The following is a 20,737-nucleotide window of genomic DNA, read 5'->3' as shown; positions in this document are numbered from 1 at the left end:
CTGGTAAGATGCATGTAAGAGGAAGACTGTTGAAAGGTAAGGACTACAGGGTATTAAAAAGTAAGGGCTGCAGAAGAAATTACAGTAGCACTGGAAAACAGATATTAAATTCCCAGAAGCTCCACAAGCTAATACCGTATTTTTGTTCTTGAACACCAGCATCAAACATTGAAGAGGACAGGTGGGTCATCTCATTCCCCAGTCTTGCTCTATAGCAAGCAAGGGCCATATCCAGGTATCTTACTGGCAGATATCCCATTTTTGCTATTTGTTGGTGGGAGCAGCTGGGATGTGTGTACTTCAAAGCTATAAGTGTGATCAGCATCCCTGTTTAGGGAAATTGAAGAGTGGAATCATTTAAAACTTATTAAACTAACCAGTATTTGACCTATCTAAATGGTAGCTCCTTATAAATTATTAAACATGATTTTGCTGCCATGTGCATAAAGATTTATATAAAATCTAGTAAATCACAGGACTCCTCCTGCAAATCTGTCAGGATTAATTTTCTGCTCTGTGAAGCACAGCAAGTGAGACAGTGAAGCTGAATGACATTTTACACAGTTCGTGCTGCCAGCCTCTTCATGCCTGTAGCAGTGACTGAATCTATAGAAAGTGGGCTTACAATGGATCAGCAGAAGTGATTGTGTAATTCTTTCTTAAGGTTTATCTTTTTGGAACTTTTGTCATTGTTGGATGGGGCAGTCAAGGAGTCTGTCTTATTATTTGTAACATCCAGTTTATTTAGGATTTATGCTGTTTCTTGTTGATTCCTCTAACTGAATGAGATCAGGGGCCTGTGGGACTAAAAACTTCCTCAGGGCCTGCAAGATGAAGTTGTTCCATCAGGCCTATGGTTGAGGTCCATAAAACACCAAAAGCACTGGTTTCCCAACACAGACACATAGCTACATTGGTAGAAAAGTTTATAAGACCATATGTCACAAGCACTTTACCATCTCCTGAGGAAGGCATATACTCCTAAGCAAATGTGAACCAGCACCAAGAATATGTATTACAACCCAAGACTTCATAACAATTGCAATTTACTGTTTTTAAGATTGTGACTGTTTTATATTGACCTTACAAGGGAAGGTTAGTATAAAAATTAATTAATTAAATAAATAAACCCGGCTTGGTGTACTGGTTAGGAGCGCTGACTTCTAATCTGGCAAGCCGGGTTTGATTCCCCGCTCCTCCTCCACATGTGGCTAGCTGGGTGACCTTAGGCTCATCACAGCACTGACAAAGCTATTCTGATCCAGCAGTAATATCAGGGCTCTCTCAGCCTCACCTATATCACAGGGTGTCTGTTGTGGGGAGAGGAAAGGGCAGGCGATTGTCAGCTGGCTTAAGACTCCTTAGGGTAGAGAAAAGCAGCATATAAGAACCAACTCTTCTTATTCAAAATTGTTTATGAATTTAATCTAGAAATATATGGAGACTTTTGTTTGTGTGAGTAGAATATGTAAATATAGCATGTTATAAAAGTTATTTAGTTTACATCTTGGTGGATCAGATATTTCTTATGATGCTAGACCACTTCGTTGTGCAGCAATGGCAACAAGACATCCAATTATGTTTTATCATAGTGGACAGCTCCCTCTGCCTAGAATAGCATGTGAATGCTTTAATTTGAAACAATGAGGTCATTCAGAAAAAAGTAAAATGCAAAGTACAATGCTGTAATCTTAAATATCCTCAGTGATTAGAAAATTTCACTGAAATCTGGATATATATTTTCATGTCAGTGTGCTTAAGATCGGGATGTTAATACATTTTATGTTTACTCTGTAGAAATTTGCTGGACTAGGGAACACATTTCTGGACTGAGTTCCTGTCAAAATGTTACACATTTAAGTACTATGAAGTTAGCTTAGAGCTGCGGTCCCCAACCTTCATCTGGTCGGGGACCGCCTACGGGGGTGGGGGAGAGCCAGCGGCCCGGCTGCCGCATTTCCTCATAAACGCGCGTGCGCGTTTTGGCCACCAGGTGGCGCTAACACGCAAGCGCAGAGTTGCCGTGCATGCTCGTTTTGGCCACCAGGGGGCGCAAACGCGCATGTGTGGCAGTTGCGCGCGTGCGCATTAGCGTTGCTGGCGCGCCGGCTACCACACCGGCTGCCGTGCCAGCCTCTTTCCCCCCCTCTTGCTGCAGGGGGGGGAGGCAGGTGCGGCCGCTGGCGGCCCGGTATGATGGCCTTTGCAGCTTGGTACCAGGCTGCAGACCGGGGGTTGGGCACCCCTGGCTTAGAGCACTGAGGAATGGCTGTAAGTGCATATTTTGCATCCAGTATATGTGTTAAGTATATGGATAAGAGTATGGATTTGTGAATAAAAAATATAAATGTCAATTGTTCTTTAATGGCGTGATTGCGGAGTGCAGTGCCAGAAGCGGATGGCTCGTGGCACAGGCGGTAGTGGTGTGGCGGCGCCAGACACGGGCATGGCTGGGTGCAGGAGACAGCAGAGTTTGGGGAAGCGAGCGCCTGGAACCTCTGGCACAGGTGGGCATGGCAGCACACATACCTGGGGCCACGTCCCTGGCCCATTGTTCCTGCCGTCAGTGGAGTCTCCTTTCCTGCGGTGCAGCTGCAGGTGTCCTGCCACTGCTGCTGGTGACTGCTCCCTGGGGGGGGCATCTTCGGTGGTGTTGGTCAGCTCGCGGCCGCGTGGCATTCTCTGAGGCAGGTCCATCTCAGCAGCACAGGTGCCTGGCTGTAGTGTGTGGGCCATGCTCGGTGGTGTGGTGCTCGTTCCATGGGTGAGTTTTTCACGGCCTGTGGTGGCTGTCGACCAGTATCGCACATGGATGGCATGGCATCGGCCAGTGCTGCACCCTTGTGGCGAGGGCTGCCTCTGCCTCCTCCTCCTCTCCTGCTCTCTCTAATGCAGGCTCCGAGTCTGGGGAGGGCTGGTCGAACTGTCCTGGCGGTGTCCTATGAGGCTGCAGAGTCCTAGGGTTGCGGCCTCCACTGCCGCTGCCTCGTCCTTCTGCTTGCTCTCGCAGCGGCCGGCAGTCCCTCAAGGGCTGGCCAAGTAGGGGCGGGCCAAAAGCTGGCCGCACCCTGATTGGCCTTATTCCATCTCAGACACCCAGACCGGCTCCTCCTTCTGTGCTGTTTCACAAATATTAAGAGGGGAACCATGGATAACGATTGCAGTGTTCAACTTTGTGAACTGTATCAAGCACATCCTAGAAAAGTGATCTATGGGCTCTCTAAATAGGTAATGTGACTAATTTTTGAGTATTTTAAAATAGTACTAGTTACTACACTGAAGAAAGCTTTCTGCCTTGAAGATATGAAGAATTTAAGCTACTCTATCTTTTAGAAATGTGACATAACAGAATTAAACTTGATAGCTTGAATTGCAAACAATATGGCTGCATTAAAAGCTCAAGCCTGAATATTTACATTTTCTATAATGAGTTAATTGTTATTGCTACTTTTTAATTTGTACCAAAATCCCAAATTTTGGCATTGCAAATAATTATATGGCAAGAGTGTATGCATCGCATTTATGTAGTCTTTAGAGAAAGACAATATGTGCAAACACTTTGGGCACAATCCTGTATAAATTATGTGCATAATTATGTCAAATTGTGACCAATGAATATTTCCACTTTTTTTCTTGACAGATTACAAAATCACCTTGTATCAGAATATATTCCATTTGCTAATCAGAAAGGTAATGTGATTAAATGCAGTCAAGCAATATTTTCATTGCACCCCTAGCTGTGAACTAATTAACTATGTAAAGATAATTGGACAGAGTACCTACACAAAGGAAATACATGAATAAAGCATTAGGATGAAATATGCAGACAGTAATGCACCTTCTTCCACTTTCCATGTTTACATTTGCATAAAACTTTGTTAAAGCATCTCTAGTCTTCATATGCTCAAGTCTTTCCAGGAGCTGCATTTGAGTTATAATAAGGGAATTTCCTCTTTAAAAATGGCAGTAATCGAATTATGAGTTCTGTCCTGTATTTGCTAGCCAAATCAATTTTCAGAAGAGCCATTCAGGGTTAGTATATGTGTCCTTTTTTCACCAGCAGTTTACTGGGCCAATGATGTATGTGATTATAAAGGGAACAAATTAATAAGGATATTATCTTTTTAGCTGGTTGTTGGTTAATCATTGTTGTATATTGCTGGCCAGTTGGAAGTGGCAGAGCATAAAGCTCTTTCGGGGATATAGGCAGTGAGGCAGTCCCTCACATACACAGGGCCCCAACTGCAAATGACTTTAAAGGTGATTACCAAGACCTTCATAGAATCATAGAGTTGGAAGGGGCCATACAGGCCATCTAGTCCAACCCCCTGCTCAACGTAGGATCAGCTCTAAGCATCCTAAAGCATCCAAGAAAGGTGTGTATCCAACCTTTGCTTGAAGACTGCCAGTGAGGGGGAATTCACCACCTCCTTAGGCAGCCTATTCCACTGCTGAACTACTCTGACTGTGAAATTTTTTTTCCTGATATCTAGCCTATATCGTTGTACTTGTAGTTTAAACCCATTACTGTGTGTCCTCTCCTCTGCAGCCAACAGAAACAGCATCCTGCCCTCCTCCAAGTGACGATCTTTCAAATACTTAAAGAGGGCTATCATGTCCCCTCTCAACCTCCTTTTCTCCAGGCTGAACATTCCCAAGTCCCTCAACCTATCTTCATAGGGCTTGGTCCCTTGGCCCCAGATCATCTTCGTCGCTCTTCTCTGTACCCTTTCAGTTTTATCTATGTCCTTCTTGAAGTGAGGCCTCCAAAACTGCACACAGTACTCCAGGTGTGGTCTGACCAGTGCCGTATACAATGGGACTATGACATCTTGTGATTTTGATGTGATGCCCCTGTTGATACAGCCCAAAATGGCATTCGCCTTTTTTACCGCTGCATCACACTACGTGCTCATGTTTAGTTTACAATCCACAAGTACCCCAAGTGTTACCTAGAAGTGTATCCCGCATCCAGTAGGCATGCTTTTCATTTTTCTGACCCAGATGCAGAACTTTACACTTATCTTTATTAAATTGCACCTTGTTCTCATTTGCCCATTTTTCCATTGTGTTCAGATCTCGTTGAAATCTGTCTCTATCTTCCGGAGTATTTGCCAGTCCTCCCAATTTGGTGTCATCTGCAAACTTGATAAGTAGTCCCTCCACACTCTCATCTAGATCATTAATAAATATGTTAAAAAGTACTGGGCCGAGCACCGAGCCCTGAGGTAACCCGCTACTCACCTCTCTCCAGTCTGATGAAACATCATTGACCTTCAGTCTGAAAAAATTCAAATGGGGTCCTGACCCACAGGTTGAGGATCACTGCGGTAGATGGTTTTAATTTGCAAGTCCTCTCAAACAGTTGGTTTAAGAGACAAGGTAAACATAATAAAACAAATATCTGTAGCCATAATAATACTTAGTTAATGAGCAGACAATGCACTTGATAAAACCTGTCTCAGCTGGACCTCAGTGGGGAATATGCATCCAATAGGAAGAGAGCAGTCCCCCACTGAAGGCCAATTGCAGATCTTTCCCATCCTTGTTCTCCTCCTGCTGCTTTGTGCTGCTTCTGGATACTTGGGAGGAGAACGAGCTGGCAGAAGGTAAGCCTGGAAGAAGGAGAGTAGACCGGCTGCACTTTATGGTGTTGTGCTGGCCCTAGTGGCCCAGCCTTAGTCGCTGAGCTGCCATGATCCCAAGCATCCTGGCCACTGGGAGCAGAGGAGGCAGCCTGACATGCTCTGCTACAGGCACAGCATTGGCCCCTATGGCTGGGCTTCTGTGCTCTGTGGGAACTCTGCTGCCTGTTGGCCCTTTAAGAGCCTGTTTTTAAAATGGGCTTTGATCCTAGTATTAATTATAATAAGTCAAAGCAGGCCATGTGACCAGGCTGGGCTTCTGTAAGAGTCTCAGGTTAGGGATGCTTCTTTAGGCTGAACTACGCTAAGATTTTAGTGAATGTTGCTTCTTCTTCTTATATTTGCTTTCTTATAATGGCCACGAGGGAGCAACTGTTGTCCTCAGTGGAAAGTGGATAGCTTGAATCTACCATCATGAATACCACAATGGCACTGTTTCTCAAATGTCTGGCCTTTCTTCAAGGACGCAGCTCTGACATAGCCATGACTAGATCTCTTGATATCTTTAATTTTAACTAAAAGCTACTGGAAGGACATTTGATTGGGGCAATCAGTAGGTACAAAATAGTCTCACACTATTTCCCGTTCCCCTTCAGTGCTGTTTCCCAGTTAGCTCATGAGGTGGGTGGTCAAACCTGGATAACTTTTAATATCACAGTTTATATGTGTGCAGAGGGAAATAATGTTCTGCCATCTATACACAGCTACCAGGCTAATCTCCACAAATTGAGGGGAGTTTCTACCCATAGCCTCCTATGAACACACTCACTGGGTAAAAGCAATCCATGTGGTAGAGCTAATGTTAGTAAGCATTGGGTGTCATGGTATAGTGACAATGGAAACAGGGCTTCTGGGAAGGGCACCATGCTGCCACATAGCCAATGAAGGGCTGGTATTCTCTGTTGTGTTCATGTATCATCATCCCTGTTCCCCTTGATCACTATCACTATCTGCTTCACTGTGTGAGCAGCTGATGCTTATGGGAGTAGCCACGTGAGGTGAGGTGAGGGGATGGCTAAGCCTTCTCCTCAACTCCCTCCCCTCGTTTGTAGTATTTATTTTATTATCTGGCATTCTGGAAACTAGATTAAAGTAAAGAATGCTCTGTTGAATATTTATTGAGAGTGCTATTTTGCATTTTGCCCTTAGATGGTGATTTTCTATGTCTGTGAACTCTGAACTTTCAAAGAATTAAAGTATCTGACCCCATATTATTTGGCAACTGTAATGTGTTTGTAGGGAGGACAGTGGTCCCTAAATAACTGGGTGTGCACAGTGAACGCTGAAATAACATTTAAAACAAAGGGCATTCTTTGCAGGGTGCCTATTAATATTGAGTATTGTTTAAATATTTCACTAAAGGTAAGAGAATTGGCACAGATTTTCAATACTTTAAAATTACTAAAATTATTTTGTCTCCAATGTAGCAAACTTTAAGAGTGTAATTTGTAAGTTCCAGGGGATTGCTTAGTAGCACTATTTCTACCAGTGAAGCGTCTTTTCAATGTAGTTATGTGTGGGAACACTGGAGTTGCTCTCTGCTGTGTAATTGTTATAGCCTTTTTATGTGATTTTCTTTAAAGCTACTGCTATCATTGACATGTTCCCTCTGAGGCTGTTGCAGGTAATGTGGGAGGTGATGTATTTGAGCACCTTTAGTCCATGCTATTCTAAAGGGCTATGATCCAACCACTAAACTTGTTAGAGGAGGGAGATCCTTCAGAGGTCTCAAAAGAGCATATTTTCTTCAATGTAAACACATTTTGATTATTTTTCTATGACCAAAAATTTGTTCAGTCCTACTTAACTTTTAATTTTAAAAGAAATAATGTCCAAACACATACAAACGAGGAAGTAAAACACCCCAAACTGCATAAAGTGTGGTGAAAAATCTTAACATTACTATTATTAAATTTCTTTCATTCTGATTTTAGAGCCCTACTTCTAGATGCTTGAGGTTCCTTTAAGTATGGACTACTAAAAGTCAATAACCCTGATCCAGAACTATTAGGTATTTATGTTTACTGTTTATAGCAGACAGAGCAAATAGACAGCTGAGACCATGGGGCATAAGCTACAATTCATTTGTATTGTGTTGTGTTATTTTAAAAGCAATTACCCATTCTTTGCATCCTTTAATAACTAGAAAGATGCCATGAAGTGCATAGAAATCCTTGGTGCCTTATATTCCTTTGAAAAATAAGATGACATAAAAACCTTCTTGATTGCAAATTATGCCTATCTTTTTACATTGCTTCTTCATTACAGGCAGTATTCTTGTCTATAGAAAATTAGTTTCCTATAAGACTGATTATTTTCTCCATCCCCTCTGAAGACTTCAAGCAGGATATACTTGATGGCATACTTGGGAAACAAAGCAATAGTGACTGACTGACAATGTATCCTGTTGATATAACAAAAAAAGAGTAATTTTTATTCTGCTCTATTCAAGAGTTCAGTAGATAGTAGAATGCTAAAAAGAGATAAAAATGAAAAACTGGACATCCTATCAACATATATTTTGTAATATGGGTAAAAAGCTGTTCAAATTGGATGCAAATAGCTAGTGGCAGTCTTTGTAAAACAAGCTTGTGACCTATTTTATTTAGTGGCCTGGAGAAAAATGAGGCATCTGTAGAAGGTAGGAAGTAGCAGTAGATTAAATTGGCAAACAGCACTGAAGGCCAGTTTATATGTCACAAGCATGCTGTAGTAGCTGCCAAAACAATACCTTCCCTCTGATCAGCTTCCATATCACTGTGGTAGCTTATGGATTCTGCCAATTATAAAGTAAATTCTGCACTTTATGTATCCAAGGTGACTCACAAAGTAATTCAAATATAGCATAACTACACAACAACCTAAATAATAATAATTGTTATTAATCACAAAAAGCAGAAAATAAAATGCCAGGAGAAATTCCTGTTCAATATAGAAAATGACATAGTGTGGCATCTTCTTTGCTATATGCTCCTCTACCAACTTCCACATACTTCCAGTACAAACTATCTGGCCTGGAGGAAAAATCCTTCCTGACCTTGAAATGGCAATCAACATTATCTTAGGCATATAAGAAAGGCCACAAGAACTTTCCTGTCTTCTCTCTCATGATATGCCTAAATTCACAGAATCAGCATTGCTGTCAGATGGCTGACTAGCCTCTGCTTAAAAACCTCTGAAGACGAACAGTTTACCATCTCCTAAGCAAGCCTGTTCCACTGATGAACCACTCTAACTGTCAGGAATGTCTTCCTAACGTTTAATCAAAACCTCTTGATTTAACTTCAATCCACTGATTCTGGTCTGACCTTCTTTGGTAACAGGAAACAGCTCCGCAACATGTCTGTATGACAACCTTTCAAATAATTGAAGATGGCTATCATATCACCTCTCCAGGCTTAACATCGTTCTTCAGTATTCATTACTTCTTGGTATTCAGCCATAACCTGGTTTTTACCATTTCTGTTTTAACCTTCATCAGTAGCAGTCTCACATATTCACTGTTAATTGCCGTTAATGTGGTATCATCTGCATATCTCAAATGGTTAATGTTTATTCCACCCATTTTCACACCACCTTCATCTAAATCTAATCCACTTTTCTTTAGGACAGGGGTCATCAACCCCCGGTCTGCGGCCTGGTGGCGGGCCGCAAAGGCCACGGTACCGGGCCGCCGCCAGCCACACCTGCCTTCCCCCACTGGCAGCAAGAAGGAAGGGAAGAGGCAGGCGCAGCCGCCGGCATGGCGGTGACGCAAACGTGCATGCGCATTGTTGCCGCGCATGCGCGTTAGCGCCCCCTAGTAGCGAAAACGTGCATGCACAGTTGCCGCGCATGCGTGTTAGCACCACCTGGTGGCGAAAACACGCATGCGCTGCAATTGCGCGTGTGCGTTTTCGCAGCACCCGGGCCGTCGGCTCTTCCCTCACTCCGGAGGCGGTCCCTGACCTGAGAAAGGTTGGGGACCGCTACTTTAGGATATGTCTTGGTTATAGATTGAATAGTGCTAGAAATGAAACTTCGTAGAGAAAATAATAGATATGCTCATTTATTAACTGGGGACTTCAGAAAAAATGGATTCTTGATAGTGATTGAGCATGTGATGATTCTTAGCCACCAAACTTTGAAGTAACAGAAGGCAAGTACCATTTTTTTTTTGCATTAAAAGAGACGTTTCTCATAAGAATTTATATCTACAAATTACTGGTAAACCATATCTGAAATACTGCATCCAGAAGAAGTATACAAAGGACTGAGATAAATGTAAGAATTCAAATGTATAAGCAACGGTTAAAATGACTGAAAAGAAAGGGGTCTGTATAATTTGTCAACCAGGAGGACAGTAGTTGGATTGAAAGAAAACTTGAGTACAAAATTATTGACTACAGTTTGGATTTTGATTAAGTTTTGTTGTGTTTTTCTTGATTGCTACAAGTAACATTTGTAGGAGCGGAGGATCTTACTAAGCTCAAGGTACAGTTTGATACGTTAATACACAGTTTGTGAAAATGATATGTATATGTTAAATGTTGCATTAAATATATTTTTATTGTTTAATAACTTATAAAAGTGTATGAACTTATATAAAGCCTATCACCAGTTTTCTTTTTTGGCAGTAAGGTGCAACTGTTAATGACATCCTGATCAAAAATGACACACAAACACACACCCCCCCCCCTCCCCTTCTCCCTTAGAGACATGAGCTTCTGGTTGATCACTGGCTGCTGTGACCCAGAGAAATACTGCAAAAATATCTGCTCTAGGCTTCATCTCACTAAACAGAGTTGTATTCTATTTCATAGGGTTTTTCTCTGTGTTGCTTCATCCATGTTCTGTTTATAGAACACAACAAAAGCTGATTATTATTCTTTACTCAGATACAGCTCTAATTAGAGAAGTTAGCAACCCCTGCCCTAAAGCTTTGTGAGATTCATGTGACATGGAGATCCCACTGTTACTTCAAATTTTAGGGGCACAAGTCCATGTTAAGGGGGGGAAAACACAATAGGGCCTAATTTCAGGAGAAATAATTTCATTTACCCCAACAACAAGTACTTATTGAGCTATAAGATAAAGGTAAAGGTATCCCCTGTGCAAGCACCGAGTCATGTCTGACCCTTGGGGTGACGCCCTCTAGCGTTTTCTTGCCAGACTCAATATAGAGTGGTTTTGCCAGTGCCTTCCCCAGTCATTACCATTTTACCCCCCAGCAAGCTGGGTACTCATTTTACCGACCTCGGAAGGATGGAAGGCTGAGTCAACCTTGAGCTGGCTGCTGGGATTGAACTCCCAGCCTCATGGGCAGAGCTTTCAGACTGCATGTCTGCTGCCTTACCACTCTGTGCCACAAAAGGCTCTTATTGAGTTATATTAAAATCAAATAGGACACATTTCAGCACTGAAATGTGTCCCCTGTGGAGACACAGTAAACTGTGGAGCTGTATGCTCCACAGCACCACACCACTGGTGGGCCGGAGCAGCTGCTGCCATGCAGAATGGGCCTTTAGTCTTTCTTTTTTTACAGAAGCCCTCTGACTTCAGAACCATTTCTTATATTCAGCCCTCCCTACTTCAATCTGGGGATTATAATCTTGGCCTACCAAGTTGTTGAAAGCTTTCTTGCAGCTGTGTGCATGAAATACTTTGATGATTTGAAAGGAATGTTGGGTTTTGGTATTACAGAGCAGTTTATCTGTATATTGTTATTAGTCTGATCCTCCTCCCACTAATAGTTTAAGACAATTTATTTGTTCCTGAGAAACCATCTCTCAGAATAGGATGCCTTTTAAGTCTTTAAAATATTCTGTAAATTATTCCAACCTCTTGTGTGCCCCTTGTAGCACAGATGTCCATTTCATTTTATTCCATTCAATTTCATTCTTCTTCCATTTATTACTCTGAATTATAATAATGAATATTTTTTAAAGTGATTTTTCCAAGATGTTGCTTCCTGGCACTGGTATTCAGAGGTTTACTACCTACCTTTAATCACCATAAGTAGTAGCCACTGGTAGACCTATTCTCCATGAATTTGACTTTTAAAGCCATTTGTACTTGTGGCCACCAGCTACACCCTTTGACAATGAATTCCGCTTTTTCTTCACTTGTTATAAAATAAGTAAATAAATAAATGTAATTTTTAACCTACCCTTACAAATTGCCCAGGACAGTGATAAAATTGACATAAAGTTAAAACATTGCTATTATTAAAAAAAAAACACCCCCAACTAAAATGTCCAGAGAAAGAAAGGTAGAGTTACACTTGTTACTGTGAAGTTTGTTTCAATGGTGGACTGTACCTTCAACTCACAGCTTGGGATTTTCAGGGCAAGAGATGTTCAGAGATGGTTTGCCATTGCTAGCTTCTGCATAGCAACCCTGTACTTCCTTGGTGGTCTTCCATCCAAGTACTTATCAGGGCCAACCCTGCTTACTTTCCAAGACATAGTAAGATCAGTCTACCATGGGCCATCTAGATCAGGGTAAAGTTTGTTATATATTTTCAGGAAAGGAATCTTCTTAAAATTTAATAAAATAAAACATCTTGAATTACTCAAACTGAAAAGAGATTTCATTAGAACTCTTGGATGAAAACAAAGCGTATACTATGTTCAATTAATATTTAGTGGATAAGTATGCATCTCTGTTGGAGAGTGCCTTCTGTATTAGGGAGGGATTGAAAATGAAGTATTTCTGAGTCTTATAAAAATGCAAATCACTGCTATGTTTAGAAAAGGCACTAGATGAATCTCCAATATTAATGCTGACAGGAGTGTACAAAACTGCCAGAACAATCTCCACATCAGCTGTAACAGAGTATTATGAAGAATACTTGTCCATGGTATTCTTTTCTTGGACCTAAATGAAAATGAGGAAAAATTATGCTACTCAATCGGTTTCTTCCTTTTTTGCTTAAGTTAGAAGTTTGTTTGAAATGCCAGAGTCTAAACTTGAATATATTCTTGTTAATCTGAATATACTTGCAATTTTTTTTAAATGTAAAATGTATTATGTTTTGCGCTCCCAAAATTCTGTTCTTACTGAGTTATAGCATTATTCACAACCCAGTTAAGTTGGAATGACTCAAACTGATTTACATTACAACTATGTGGATTTCACTGGACTGTTATGACCAAGTAATGAATTTAGGAGCAAGTTTCTTTGGCTTTTCTAATACTGAGACTAGCAAGTTTATTTCAGTTGTCTGGTTTTGTGTTTCTCCTAACTCAGACAAAATACATGTAAAAATGTAGTGGACTTGCTTGGTAGTAGTTTATTCTTTCATGATATGCCTATTATCTGTTTTTATCTATGGTCTGTTATCCCCAGTATGGAGGTTTGAACCCAGACCTTCCAGATTTTAGTCTAATACTCTAAGCCAGTGATTCTCAAACTTCCTAATGTTGCTACCCTTTAATACAGTTCCTCATGTTGTGGTGACCCCCAACCATAAAACTATGCAAGTTTCTCAGGTTTCTCAGTTCAGTTTGGTGTAGTGGTTAGGAGTGCGGACGTCTAATCTGGCATGCCGGGTTCGATTCTGCACTCCCCGACATGCAGCCAGCTGGGTGACCTTGGGTTCGCCACAGCACTGATAAAACTGTTCTGACCGAGCAGTGATATCTGAGCTCTCTCAGCCTTACCCACCTCACAGGGTGTCTGTTGTGGGGAGAGCAAAGGGAAGGGCACTGTAAGCCGCTTTGAGCCTCCTTTGGGTAGAGAAAAGCAGCATATAAGAACCAACTCTTCTTCTTCAGTTCTGCCTCTTGTCCCACCATGCTGATCTAGCTCTTTTCTGCTGCACCAGAAAGATGAATGCTCTATCTCGATCTGCCCCGCAAGGCTGTTGTGTGAATGAAATGGAAGACGAATGATGCTGGCCACTTTGGGAGAGTTAGGAGGTCACTCACAGCCCCCAAATCAACAGAGATAATGTCATATGCATTGTTGCTTCCTCAGGGAGACTTTTGTCAGCATAGGAAGGATTCAGTAGTTTGGTGGCGGTGAATCAAGAATGATGGCAATATTTTTGTTGACTAATTTTCTTTAGTTTTACTATTCATTAATATTCATTAAAATATTTCCAGGCTACTTCTCAAACTACTAAGGTTAGTTCATAGGCTGGTGAATCTAGATAGATTCCCCAGGGAATTTCTTATTGACATGGCTAACACTCCTCTGAAAGCTGTGGTTGACCTCTGGAATGCACAGATATCCCAAGTGTTTTACATTATTGTTTCTAAGCCCCATTCTGCATGCACAGGATAATGCCCTTTCATTGTGCTTTGGCAGCTGGATTTTCCTGTGTGGAACAGGATAATCTACTTCAAAAGTGCATTGAAAGTGCATTATCTATTGTGTGTAGAATAGGCCTTATTTTCTTCATCCCCACAGATCTCATTCAGCTCTTTGGTTTACCAAGGAACTGGGGATGATGATAGGATGACTGAGTGTAGGTTGGAGAAACTTCAGAGAGAATGCAACCAAAAAAGAACCTATTATCATGCCTATGTAATGGCAAAATGAGTGCTTCTGTGACAACAAAAGCTGTTGCTGAATTGTTTGGGGTGATGAGAGCTTTAAAATGTTTCCTCTGATGATGTAGATCCTGAACATGCTATATCAATTTTGCAAGGCTGTTCAGAGATCAAGTCATTCCTATTTGAAATGACAATATATAGGTTTAATAAATGACTCTTAGACTATTACTAGTACTCACTCCATTGGTAATTGCTTAGATGAATGTCAGTTCCTGTAGCCTGAGACTGAGAATTAATTGGCAGACTTTATCTAGATTCTTCAGTGCTTAGCCCTTGTCCGCCTTGACTTATTGAAACTAGCCCTTCTTTAAAGAATGGGTTATTGATAAATACCCGAAAAGCCAGTGCTGGGCCCTAAAAGATTAATGTAAAGCAGGATTAGGCAACAACTAACCTAACTAGTTTAACTTCATCTGCCCAATTTCTTATAAACGTTTCCTTCTTAAACGGAGGTCCTGCGGCTGGGGAGAAAGGGGCAGGATGAGGAAGCACAACTGCTCTACTTGGATGGGGTGCAACTGACATTTGCATCATTAGTCTGCAACTGACATCTACACCCCATAATTTGAGGGTGATCTTCAATGTCTCATTATCTATGGAGTCTCAGATCATGAAGGTAGTCCAGACAGCATTCCTTCCTTCCTTCCTTCCTTCCTTCCTTCCTTCCTTCCTTCCTTCCTTCCTTCCTTCCTTCCTTCCTTCCTTCCTTCCTTCCTTCCTTCCTTCCTTCCTTCCTTCCTCCCTCCCTCCCTCCCTCCCTCCATTCCCTCCCTCCCCTCCCCTCCCCTCCCCTCCCCTTCCCTTCCTTCATTTGACTTATAGCCCGCCACTCCCACAATGCTCATGGTGGGTTACAATGATAAAACTCCCATTAAAAAACCTCTAATACAATAAAATTCCCTAAAAAGCCCAACAACCCAACCTAACCCAACAAATCCAAACCAAGCTGTGGCAGCATTATACCATGCAGCTCTTAACCCAAGGGAAGGAGAAAAGAATCACTGTGCATAACCCTGGGGGGTCCAATCTACTACGGAGGCACTGGCCTCAACCATAAGCCTGGCGGAAGAGCTCCGTTTTGCAGGCCCTGTGGAAAACTGGTAAATCCCGCAGGGCCCGCAGCTCTACTGGGAGCTCATTTCACCAGGTGGGGGCCAGGACCGAAAAGGCCCTGGCCCTGGTTGAGGCCAGACATGCCTCCTGGGGGCCAGGAATGACCAACAAATTTGTACCTGCAGAGCGAAAGGCTCTATGGGAGGCATAGGGTGCGAGGCAGTCTCTCAACTATGTGGCTCTCAGACCGTGGAGGGCCTTAAAGATTAAAACCAAAACCTTTAATCTAATCCAGCCAACAATTGGAAGCCAATGCAGCTGCCTCAGCACAGGCTTGATATGGGTCCTCCAAGATGTCCCTGTGAGGACCCTTGCAGCTGCATTTTGCACCAGCTGTAGTTTCCGGATCAGGTGTAATGGTAGGCCTGCATAGAGCGAGTTACAGAAATCTATCCTGGAGGTGACCGTTGCATGGATCACTGTGGCTAAGTGGTCAGGAGACAGATAGGGCGCTAGTAGCCGAGCCTGGCGAAGATGGAAAAAAGCCTGCCCTGCTACCTTCTTGACCTGAGCCTCCAGAGTTAGTGAGGTGTCCAAGGTCACACCCAAGTTCCTGGCTTGGGCCACGATGACCAGTTGCATCCTGGCCAAGGAGGGTAGGCACGCTTCCTGAACTGCTCCTTTCCCACCGAACCAAAGGACCTCTATCTTGGCAGGGTTGAGTTTCAGGCGACTCTGCTTGAGCCATTCAGCCACGGCTTCCAAACATCCGGCAAATGGATCCGGGGAGAGTCTGGGCGGCCTTCCATCAGGAGATACAGCTGGGTGTCATCCGCATACTGATGACAACCCAAACCGTAACTCCTCACCAGCTGGGCCAGAGGGCACATGAAGATGTTGAAAAGCGTGGGGGAGAAAACCGAGCCCTGCTGAACTCCACAAGGGAGCTCAAATGGACTCGACATCTCCTCCCCCAACGCTACCCTCTGGATCTGCTTTAGGAGGAAGGAGCGTATCCAGCGTAATGCTATACCCCTTATCCCCGTACCGGCGAGGCGTCATGCTAGTAGTTCGTGGTCGACCACATCGAATGTGGCTGCCTGGTCTAATAGAACTAACACAGCAGAACCGCTTCAATCCAGCTGGTGATGGAGATCATCTGTCATGGCAACCAGCACTGTCTCCACACCATGGCCAGGATGGAAGTGAGACTGGTATGGATCAAGCACCTAACTTCCCTCCAGGAACGCCAGGAGCTGGTCCCCTGCGGCACTTTCAACTACCTTTCCCAGGAACACTTAAGTGCGCAACTGGGTGGTAGCTGGCCGGGTCCCGTGGGTCCAGTGATGGTTTGTTGAGGAGTGGGCAGACCACCACCTCCTTCAGCAGCTCTGGGAACTCCCCCCAATTGGAGGGAGCAGTTAACAATGTCCCGGAGCTGCTCTCCAACCCCCGGCCTCCCATACTTGAGGAGCCAAGAAGGGCAGGGATCCAGAGGACAAGTGGTCGCCCGCACCTTCCCCAGCAACCTGTCCACTTTGGGTACAGAGAGCCATCTGAAGCCATCAAACACCATATCCAAAGACGGCCAACAGGCCTCCAGTTCCTTTACTGTATCAAATGTAGCAGGAAGGTCACTGCGGAGCGACAAGACTTTATCCACAAAAAAGCTCGCTAATGCCTCACAGCCAAGATCCAATCTCCTAATATTTTTTCATCTATGCCATGAGCCAGCTGTGCCGGAAGAGGTGTTATAGAAATATAATTACGAATAATATAATAATAATTTCATTGTTCTAAAAAAGCTCCATTTAGTTGAATATTGGCTCTAGTATGGAAAGCAACTGGTTAGTATGCTATTTCTCCTACCACCAATCCAAGCTGTAAATTAGTTTGCATATAAGCAGGCAATTAAAAGAGCTTCATGGATGTTTATTTTGAAGACATATTCTGATGTGAAAAGTGGTGCTGCAATGACATAATTTGGTGCCATGGCAACTTGATGCATGGGGTTTGTTAAGACTTACCTGGGAGATGAACTAACTACAACTTGGCTCATGCTGTTAGCTGTTATGTTACATTTGAGTTTGTATGTGCATTTTGACACACAACTATATTATAACCCATCACATTTTATAAAACGTTTGAAATATGACCTAGTGGTATGAAGGCATGCATTCCAACAGCCAAAAAGCCCATAAGCTTAAAATAAGGACCTATATTTGTAAGATGTACTGTGTTACTGTATTTTACCACGAAAGTAATCCCTCTTCAAAGTGTCTATGAACTGTCCATGCTAGACTTAAATGCCAAGAACTTGCCATTTATCTGTATTTGGTCAGGAGAAAAGAACTCTCATTGTTAGTTTAATATTTCAATTTTTAGATGCTTTTCTTTGTAATTTTTAACCCTTCAAGTTTCTTTGTTCCACAGCTTCTTTCTGTGTCATAGCAAATGACTATAGTGACCATGTGTCACGAAAACAGCAAGATGGTCCGGACTTTCCACCAAAAGTCCTACATTCCGGACCATTGGCTGAATGTCCCGTGGTGTCCGCTGCCACCGCCACCTCCGTCGCACTTGGGAGGCGACGGTGAGCCCGGGAGGGAGGGAAGGGAGAGAGGGCGTGCTGCGCCACCACGATCAGGAGGTGGTGATGAGCTAGGGAGTGAGGGAGGGGGAGCCACTGCCACGTTGCTTGGGAGGCGATGGTGAGCCAGGAATGGAGAGAGGGAAGGAAGGGGGTGCCACCATACTGCCGCCACCGCGCTCGGGTGGCGATGGTGGGGGTGGAGGGAAGGGAGGGAGGGGGGCGCCGCTGCGCTGCAGCTGCTGCTACCGCCACCATACTCGGGAGGCGACGGTGAGCCAGGGAGAGAGAGAGGGAACTCTGGTCACTTTACAAATGACCCATCTGGTGTCTTTATCCGTTACGTTTGGTGTTCATACTTGTGGTAACTCTGATTCTAAACATTTGTCTCCAGTTTTTCTTGGGGGATAGTTGCCTAATGGACTATTTTTATGGCTCAGGAGCAGATTAGGAAGAAGTCAAGCCAGCAAGGTCTGAAAGCAAGATACAGTATTTCAACATATTTAAGTGTTTCACTTTGCTCCTCCAAAACAGTGAGTCATGCAAATTTTTCTCCTGCAGGATAAGCCTGCCATGATTTTGTATGTGTGCATGCTGTAGGTTTTGTACTCTGAAGAATATCATTGAAAAGGCCTTATTACTTTTTTTCTGTAAAATGAGCAGAATTTTGCCTTTTCAAAAATATAGGTGCTGGGGGGGGGGAGGTTATATCACAAGGGGTTATTTTAATCTTCTTTAGCACACCTTTGTGTGATTTTTTTGAAGTCGGATCAAGAATAAATGTAATTCTTACACTGGAAGGAGGGAGCTATGGAAACACACTCAGAAGGCAGCCTAAGGTTCACAATGCTAGTCTGCTTCTTGTGTATTTACCAGTAACTTATTTTATTGCTGCATTGCTGTAATACTTTTAAAGAAAACTTGAGTGTGTTGAGAATGACAAAGATTTTTTTCAAGAACGTTAGAAAGAACAAGAACCATTTACATTGCCTATTAGAAAATAACTGCATGTTTTCAAGTATTTAAAAAGAGATTAGTTACTATTTTCCAAACAGTAACTTTATAACTGCTTATAGATAAATTATTTATTAACAATTAATTAGTATTGTTAAATAGTACTTTTAATTAAAAGAACCACAATATATTGTTATAGCAATCTGTATACTATGGATAGTACTATATAATAGTTAACAATTGAGATGGACATGAACCAGGGTATTAATCAAATTATCCCATGAAAATGCCTTAGTTTGTACTGCCTGAACTGAGTTTGGGGGAAAGCTCCTCCTCTGAACATTTCCAGGACCTTTGTATGGTTAGGAAGTTTGGCTAGCAGCCATTTCAGGCTGACAGCAGACTGGCACACCTGTCCTGGTGTCAAGCTAAAATGTCTGCAAACCATTTCAGTGATTGATTTTGCTCCCTCCTGCTTAAAAGTAAGAAAAGTGTAACAATGGTCAAATGGTTGCCAGCCACTGCAGTCTGACAGAAGACAGGAGGACCTGTTAACTGTTGTTTAAATGGCTGGTAGCCCTTTAAACCCTTTGTTCCGCTTCTCCCTTCCAAACAATAACATACAATTCCCTTGGTTACAGATCTTAGATGGTTTTGAAATAAGTGGCCATTAAAACTGATGTAATTATGGTAGCAGGATTTTAATACAGAGTTTTATAGGGTACTCTTCCTTGCACTGAAATATATTTCTTGTCAAGAGATTAAAGAGACCTTTCAAGGACCTCTGTGAAGTTGTGATTATATATGTATGATTACCTTCCACTAATTTTTCTGTCCTGATCTGTATTTTGGTGTTTCATGCCTTGTAAATTTTTAAGTTGTGAGTGACTCCAGGCCAGGATCAATGAAGAAATAAAATTAAGCTATTAATTTAAGTTAAACATAACTATGGATAATGTAATTTAGTAAAAGTTAGAAGGTGAAAGAAAGTGTGAATTTATTAAGTGGTTAGAGCACACTCTTTCAACCAGGGTTACATGAAACCCTGGGATTTCATGATTACCCTGGATTTCCTGAATGGGTGGGAGTTAATTTTATATACATTTTAATATGTTAAACATTTACCAGGTAGCATATCATATATGGCGGAGGTCATCAACCCCCGGTCCGTGGCCCGGTACCAGGCCGCAAAGGCCTCGTTAATGGGCCACCGCTGGCCATGCCTGCCTCTCCGCCCCCCGAGGCGAGAAGCTCACCAGGCCACGAGCGAAGCGGCGCTAAAAGCAGCCGTGAGTGAAGCAGCCCGGCTAGCTTCTTGCTGTGAGGGGGGGGGAAGAGGTAGGCGCAGCTGCCGGCATGTCGGTGGACACAAACGCACATGCGCGGAGCTGCTGCGCGTGCGTGTTAGCACCCCTGGTGGCAAAAGTGCGCACGCGTGGTGCCCGGGCCGCCAGCTCTTCCCCACGCCCGGATGTGTCCCAAAAGGTTGGGAACCGCTGATATATGGTCATGTTGGCCCTCCCATGTTTCTCAGAATGGCCAGTGATGGGCCTGGAGGGTGTGGGAAGGGTAGGGGCCCTGGTTGGCCTTGTACACAGCTTTGCTTCCCAACCATATTCTGCACCATTGGGTCTCTTGGGGTTTCTGGAAGCCTGAAGAATGTTTCAGGGGATTCTCAATGGTAAAAAGTTGAGAAAGGTTGGGTTAGAGATAGGATTGGAGAGGGAAGAAGAAGTAGAGGAAAGGTACAGAAAGTTGCTTAGTAATAGAAAAGTTTGAGAAGCACTGAATGGGAATAATAGGAACTAGTAAAAAAGCCCATTGTATCCGAAATACAATGGGCGCTAGCAGGCTCTGCGAGCCGCGGATCGCCTTCCCCGGTGCTTGGGGAGCTTTTTTCCTCCCCCCCCCCTCTCGGAAAAAGCTCCCCAAGCATAATAAAGGGATAAAGGGCA

The 20,737-nt window shown here is 43.1% G+C and overlaps 1 protein-coding gene across 10 annotated transcripts in view; it reads left to right on the top strand.

Moving 5' to 3' along the window:
* Positions 1–20,737, top strand: part of DLGAP1 (DLG associated protein 1) — a 338,129-nt gene that overhangs the window by 40,503 nt on the left and 276,889 nt on the right. The window contains exon 2 of one of the 10 annotated variants that reach the window (XM_077352680.1): positions 3,641–3,690. The exons of the other annotated variants lie outside the window; for them this stretch is intronic. The gene's annotated coding sequence lies outside the window, so the exon portion shown is untranslated. The remainder of the gene's footprint in view (positions 1–3,640; positions 3,691–20,737) is intronic. 10 annotated transcript variants of the gene reach the window in all.

Source organism: Paroedura picta, chromosome 9 (genome assembly GCF_049243985.1).
Source record: "Paroedura picta isolate Pp20150507F chromosome 9, Ppicta_v3.0, whole genome shotgun sequence".
NCBI lineage: Eukaryota > Metazoa > Chordata > Lepidosauria > Squamata > Gekkonidae > Paroedura > Paroedura picta.
This window is presented reverse-complemented; position numbering and strand designations above follow the sequence as displayed.